Raw genomic sequence first — 7,625 nt, 5'->3', positions numbered from 1 at the left:
ACTTTTTGGAAATAGCACCCAACCAATTCTAATTGTTTTCTAGAATTCTACATTTTATTATGCTATCACTAAACAAATTATCAATAAACTAAAGTAAATTTATTAATACAATTTATAATTATGCTTGTATATGGTAAAATCGGTTCACATTAAATATTCGAATGACAGAATGACACGTGGAACCGGGGAAAAACGGAAGACGAAACAAATGGAAGTCAAGACCGAGGGCAACAGCTTTGGTTGATTCGAGAACATTATCAACAAGGGCAAACAAATATTTGCTCACATTCAATGAAGAATATTCCTTAGCATTAAATACACATCCGTTACAGAGAATTTTGGCATTCATAGCTTGCCGTTACGTATTCATTAATGGCCCCCATTATTGTCATTTAAGAGAGGCTTGATCATAGGACCTTGTTCCCTATGTATAGCTATAAATAATAATTTCAATAGCTAGTGTAACACACGAAAATTCTGACAAACTTATGCTACACATTATTTCAAGCTAAATAATACTTTATTTTCTGGCTAACGATATTCCAAGCTACCTCGGAAGCCTTGCTCCCAGAACTAAGTTGTCTGCTATTTTATCTCGATTTCTATGCTAAGTCTTGTATTTTATTTAATTTATTTTTTATTTTGGAATCAAATCAATTAGCTTGTCTATAAATCACGCTATAAATTCAATTGTGCCATTTTATGGGTAAACAGTTTGGCGCCCACCGTGAGACTTAGACAGTTGCATAATTGAGTGGATTCTTGCATCTATTACTAATCGGTTTGATTCTTTGTTTCTTAGCAAAAATCGTAAAAGATGGCAGCTAACGATGACAACATCGCACACAATATTGAGGCCCAAGAAAATCTGCCTCAACACGAGGATTCGATCAGTGACACCCGCAACGAGGAGGACATAGTCACGCCGGTTAATGGCGGGCGATATCCACGACACGAATGTGAGGCAATTTCTAATGATATGGAAAACGAGCACGTTGCGAAAACGGTGAGGATCTTGAGAGAACAACAAAAGGCCATCATGGGCCATCTCTCATGGCAAGACCAGGCTATGATAGAATTAAGGCAAGCATTGTCGGGTGCTTCCAACAACGCGAATGGAAGAGGTCCAGTTCCTCTTGGTGCTCCCGCAAATCAAACAGCCTAAAGGGTGATAACAATACCCCTAAGGGTGAGGTCGGTTTCGACGGGGCCGGGGGGATCGGCAACGGATATGGTAATAACAACAGTAATGATCCCTTCAAAATTGAGCTCATATGGTTTATGAGGGAAATAAACGCCCGAATGGACCAAATTCCGGGCGCACCGCCAGTATTGAAGGGACCGGACTCAAAGAAATACACCCAGTTGCCATTCAAACTGAGCGCGACACCTGAGTTAATTCCGAAGCGATTCAAAATGCCGAATATACCAAAATATGATGGGACTTCGGACCCTCAGGAGCATATCACCACCTATACAACGGCGGTGAAAGGAAACGACTTGTCTCCACACGAGATTGAGTCAGTCTTGTTGAAGAAGTTCGGAGAAACCCACACGAAGGGGGCCCTGACATGGTACTCACTCTTACCCGAACACTCAATAGATTCATTCGAAATGGTCGCAGACTCCTTCATCAAGGCCCATGCCGGGGCCAGGAAGGTACATGCCTGAAAGGCGGACATATTTAGAATTGCGTATGGAGAGTCCGAATTGCTGCGTGAGTTCGTGACTAGGTTTCAGAAAGAAAGGATATTGCTACCGATCGTGCCGGATGAATGGGTAGCTGAGGCATTTACTAAGGGGTTGAACCCGAAGAGCTTTGATGCCTCCCAAAAATTGAAAGAAAGCTTGCTCGAGTTCCAGGCAACTACATGGGCAGATGTCCATAACCGTTACGAGTCAAAGATAAGAATAGAAGATGATCAGCTCGGATTCCCGGCATCAAACAAGGGTCGGGATCAAGAAAAAAATAGGGATAAGTCAAAGGATGGTTTTAATGCAGATCGACAAAAAAGACAAAGGTATCGGTGACTCATAGTAAGAGACTCCGGGAAGTTGCCGAAGACGACATCACCTTCATAAAGGAGGACGCCGATGGACTTCTACTACCGCACAACAATGCCCTGGTAATCTATCTTAACATTCTAGATTTTAAAATTAAACATGTTTTGGTGGACCTAGGAAGTTCAGCCAATATCATTCAATGGAGAGTGTTGGAGCAAGCCAAGCTAACCGAAAGCATTATTCTAGTAATAAAACTTCTTGCCGGGTTCAACTTAGCAAGTGTGATAACCCGAGGGGAGATCTTGCTGTCCACGAACGCCGAAGTGGTCATGAAGATTACCATGTTGAAGTAGTAGATGGCGACATGGGATACAACATAATTTCTTGGCAGACCATAGTTACACGAGATGTAGGTCGTGCCATCAACATATCACCAACTTCTTAAATTCCCAACTCCAGAGGGAATCAAATAAATAAGAGGAGATCAACCGGTGGCAAGGGAAATGAACGCGGTCTCAGTTTCCAGTAGTAAAGAGAAGGAGCACGCATCATAGCAATTACAGGAACCGGCGCCTGCTCCCGAATCAAATGAAGACGACAAGGGGGAGGAGTCGTCACAATCCCACTAGGTACCAAGGTATTTCCAGGTACCGGAAGAAGCGGGCGCGACCAAATCCACGGTAGAAGAACTCGAACAAGTGGCATTGTTCGAAAAGTTCCTAGAGAGGACGTTCCACTTGAGGACACGACTGAACCCCGAGCTCAGGTCAGTATTTATAGAATTTGTTAAAACTAATGTTGATTGTTTTTCATGGTCGCACGTGGATATGATAGGTATCCCGCTAAAGGTGGTCGTGCACGAGCTAAGCACGGACCCCAGCATCCCGTCGGTAAGGCAAAAGAAATGCCTAATTGCCGAGGTTAGAAACAAGTTTTTCAAAGAAGAGGTAACTCAATTGCTCGATATCGGTTCGATCCGGGAGGTAAAGTATCCCGACTAGCTATCTAACCTAGTAGTAGTTCCAAAAAAGAATAATAAATTTTGTATGTGCATAGATTATAAGGATCTGAATAAGGCGTTCCCAAAAAACTCATTTCTATTACCAAACATTAATCAAATGATTGATGCAACGTCCGGACACGAGTTAATGAGTTTCCTCAATTCCTATTCCGGGTACAACCAAATCAAGATGAAATCGGAGGATTAGGAAAAAACTTTGTTCATAACGAAGTTTGGTACATATTGTTATATGATGCCCTTCGGGCTTAAAACGCCGGAGTCACTTATCAGAGGCTCGTGAACAAAATGTTCGAAAAGCAAATATAGAAAACAATGGAAGTCTACATAGATGATATGCTGGTTAAGTCTTTGTATGAATATGACAATTTGAAGCACCTCCAGGAAACCTTCGATATCCTAAGAAAGCACAACATGAAGCTCAACCCTGAAAAGTGTGTGTTCGGAGTTAGCTCTGGCAAATTCCTAGGGTTCCTGGTGTCACAAAGGGGGATCGAAGTAAATTCCGGCAAGATTAAAGCCAATGAGGATATCCCAGACCAGTTGACAAACGTAAAAGAAGTCCAAAGACTAACGGGAAGACTGGCGCTCTAAGCAGGTTCATTTCTCGGTCCTCGAAAAAATGCCATCACTTCTTCTCACTTTTGAAGAAGAAGAACAATTTTGAGTGGACTCCAGAATGCCAACAGGCTCTAAAAGACCTGAAACGGTATCTATCAAGCCCTCAATTACTATTAAAATCGGAGGAAGGGGAATAGTTACTAATATACTTAGCGGTCATGGAGGTAGCGGTGAGTGCCGTTTTAGTCCGGGAATATGAAGGTACACAATCTCCTATCTGTTATGTTAGCAGAATTTTATCGGGGGTGGAAAATCGTTATCCGCACCTCGAGAAACTAGCCTTAGCTCTCGTAGTCGCCGCTCAAAAGCTTAGGCCTTATTTTCAATGCCACGTGATAGTCATGGTGATAACTTTTCCCCTATGGAATATCCTTCACAAACCTGAGTTGTCAGGTTGACTGGCCAAATGGGCAATCGAAAGTAGAGAATTTGATATCGAATATAAACCCACGACAGCGATCGAATCACAAGTTTTGGCCAACTTCCTTTTTGCCTCATCACCAATTTATAAGAGTCATATAAGTATTTTATGTAATTTTTCATAATTTTTAAGGCTTTAAAATTGATTTTCTTGCATTTAAATTGTTCAAATATTTATTAATTACCCTGCCTTATCACCAATTTAAAAGAGTCATATAAGTATTTTATGTAATTTTTCATAATTTTTAAGGCTTTAAAATTGATTTTCTTGCATTTAAATTGTTCAAATATTTATTAATTACCCTTTCAAATTATTTTGTGATGACTTAATCATCCAAATTTATTATTCACATCATATATATATATATATATATAATAATTTTACTTCATTTAATAATTATATTTGCATTTTTGAGCTATTTACATAATTTTGCAATAATAGCCTATGTTCTACGCATAATTACATTTATTATATTATTCATGCTAAAATAGTATTTTTATATTTTTATAATGTTAAGCTATTATTTTAGATCATTTAATGCATAAGTAATATTTTAATATTTATAAATTACTTTTTATAAATTAGTTTAAGCAATTTTCGCATATTTTAATTCATAGCTCAATCCTAAGCTAATTTTCGGACCCAAAAATGGCCCAAACCTTAACCCAATCTCGCCTGGCCCAACCAAACGACCCCTTTATTACAACCCGATCGGGACCCGTTTTCTCGACCCGCCCAGTTCATATCTTAGTCATTGATCTCTCAAGATCAACGACTCTCGCTCACCTAAGCCCTTTTAATTAACCAAACCCAGAAATCCTACCTCATTTCCCACCTAGCAGTCGCCCCCAAACCCTCTCGAATGTTCTCTCTTCTCTGAAAGAAACCCTAGCAGTCGCCCTCACCAATCTTCTCCAAATCCGATCAAGCCATGGATTCCTTATGTGATTTACTTACTTTTTATGGATTATCTCGTTGTTTCTTATAAGACTATGGTATTAAATAGTACTGACCCCATTTTTGGCAAGTACCAATCTCCCAAATCAAGTGCCATCGCCTTTAATTTTTGAGATTTAGACGATATTTCGTCTGTATACACTCACTACCAGGCCATATGGCTCCGATTCAGTGAGATCTTTTACTATTTTTTGTTCTCCGTCTTGAACTAGGGTTTGCCTGATTTCTCCTAAATTGATTCTGAATCGATTTCGCATGCTATTCTTTCTTTTTTGTGTTTAATTGATTGTTTTTCCTTGTTTGTGTGTTTAAATTTGCTACTATATAAACATATCCCCCAACTCCCCTAAAACGGACTAGAACTATTATTATTACTCTCTCACTATCACTCGTTCTACTATTCTAATTTTTGAGACCTTGGCCGGCTAAAAGCCAAGGCCACTAGAATTCGATTGTTGCTATTTTCTTAGTACGAGCACTTCCCGGGGTTCACTTGAAACCCTTGGTAACTCTGACGTACTGGGATTTTAGGAGTCATGGTGTTCTTTCTCTACTACTGCTGACTGAACTACTCTTGGCTGGCGTTTGATTTTTCCTTTACTTGCTCATTAATTTGCAACTAGTGAGTACCTTGACTCTTGCAATTCTATCATCTATTACTTGTGTTCATGCTCTGTATATCCATGTTGTTTGAATTTTTGTGAACCAATATGATTTCGGTGTTGTATTGTCTTTGTTTGCAGTCATATCCTCCTTGAAGTTAGTCTGCAATCCTGTATTTTCTGATCATCTTAAACCTGCTTAGTCTACTATGTTTATGTATACGAGTTTCCTATATATGTTGCTTGCCCAACTTCATGCCTTGCTAAAACTCCTAGGAAACTAATTCATGCCCAAAACTTGTTCGAGTGTACTTATTCCTGCTAAGTCTTTCATGTACAACCTGCTACTTTCTTGAAATCAATCTGTGATCATGCGAATTACATATGCCAATACTGGTTCAATTCCTAGGCGAACTTGTTTCTCTGCTATTTGTGAACTTTGATGTTGTGTTATCATTATGTGCTAACTGATTGTTTAAGACTCCTAGGATAAGTTCCAAAATATATTTAGCCTATTCTTCCTATGTGTAGTCAACTAGAATAAGTCGTGGCCCTCTTCATGTGATGCATGTTTTCCATGTTAACTTGGAAGGTTGCTCACTCTCATCAGCCATGAGTTCTTACACTGGTTTTTAGATTTAGAACCTCTGTGTTATGACTAATACCCAGCATGTTAGGTTCTTCATGCTAAGGTTGTTTGTTATACTTTTTATGATCATATTAGGTCCATGTTAGAGATTTTCATAAGAAAATTGCTATCCTCTTTGGATGTGATTCTATTAGACTTTCATAATTAGGACTCTTGTATCTAAAGTTCCTTTTCAAGCTGGTATGGGTCATGTTTCGCTTTAAAATTCTACTTGGAATATTTTGCTATCTTACAGTATTTAATCTTGTCGTTGTAAACATGTTTGTCCTGGAAAACATAACATGAACTTGCTTCATATGTGTCTTGTGTACCTTTCAATTTAGCATAATTATGTTTATGTGTCTTGGCTAGATCTATTGATGGTTGCATCTTTAGGAACTAAGTATTTTAAACTGTTCCATGGAGTATTTCGTCACTTGTATAATCTGGCGTCCCTTTGGATAAGCAAATTATTCATTGGGCCTGGGATTAACCCATGTGTGTTTTTGGACATGGGAACTGGATTCACGTGTGCTCTAGTTGTCTTATAAGCTTGTGGTTTGGGTTTACTACTTGTCCGGAGAAGGTTTGGGGATACCTCTGGGTTACTTTTGCAATGGGCCTGTAATTACTTTAGTGGGCTTATATTTGTTTCAGTCTGTATTTTGACATATTCAAGTGTATTGTCTCATGTGGGCCTATAATGACTTGTAATAATAAACAATGGGGAAATTAGTAAAAAGGTGAGGCTAGGGTATTCTAATGCTCGCACGAATGGGTAGAAATTATGCCTATAGGGCTTAATTGCCTTGTTTGATATTTGTTTTGACGTGCTTTGATTCTACACACTAATAGAAATTATGTCTATAGGAATCATACACACTTCACTTAACTTGTCTAATACTGGTACATTATCCAAAGCATGTTAGCTTAAGTAATTGCTACACTTGTTTCCATATCTACTACTGAATGCTTTAGACAACATGTTTATAGGAATCAAACACCTTTCTTAACCATTAGACAACATGCCTATAAGATACAATAATGCACGCCTTTGATAATACTCATCTAGATACCATGACTATAGGGTTTTAAATAATTAATCAATTGCTTTCTGTTACTTTTATACTGCCTCACTTAGATGACATGGCTATAGGGATAAAGTGTTATAAAATCAAGTCTAATTCTCACTTGTTAGAAATCCTGCATATATGATATTGTCACTCGCATAAGAAACCGTTTACGAAATCAACGTTGCTAATTCTAGGCTCTCAAAGTTGTTTTACCGCCTCATTGCGCCACAATTGGATATCATGCCTATAAGGTTTGTAGCGTTTACAAGCTACAAATTCGTTAATCTAAAGCTGCAGTACT

This window comes from Nicotiana tomentosiformis, chromosome 7 (genome assembly GCF_000390325.3).
Source record: "Nicotiana tomentosiformis chromosome 7, ASM39032v3, whole genome shotgun sequence".
NCBI classification, from domain to species: Eukaryota; Viridiplantae; Streptophyta; class Magnoliopsida; order Solanales; family Solanaceae; genus Nicotiana; species Nicotiana tomentosiformis.
Note: the sequence above shows the minus strand (reverse complement) of the source record.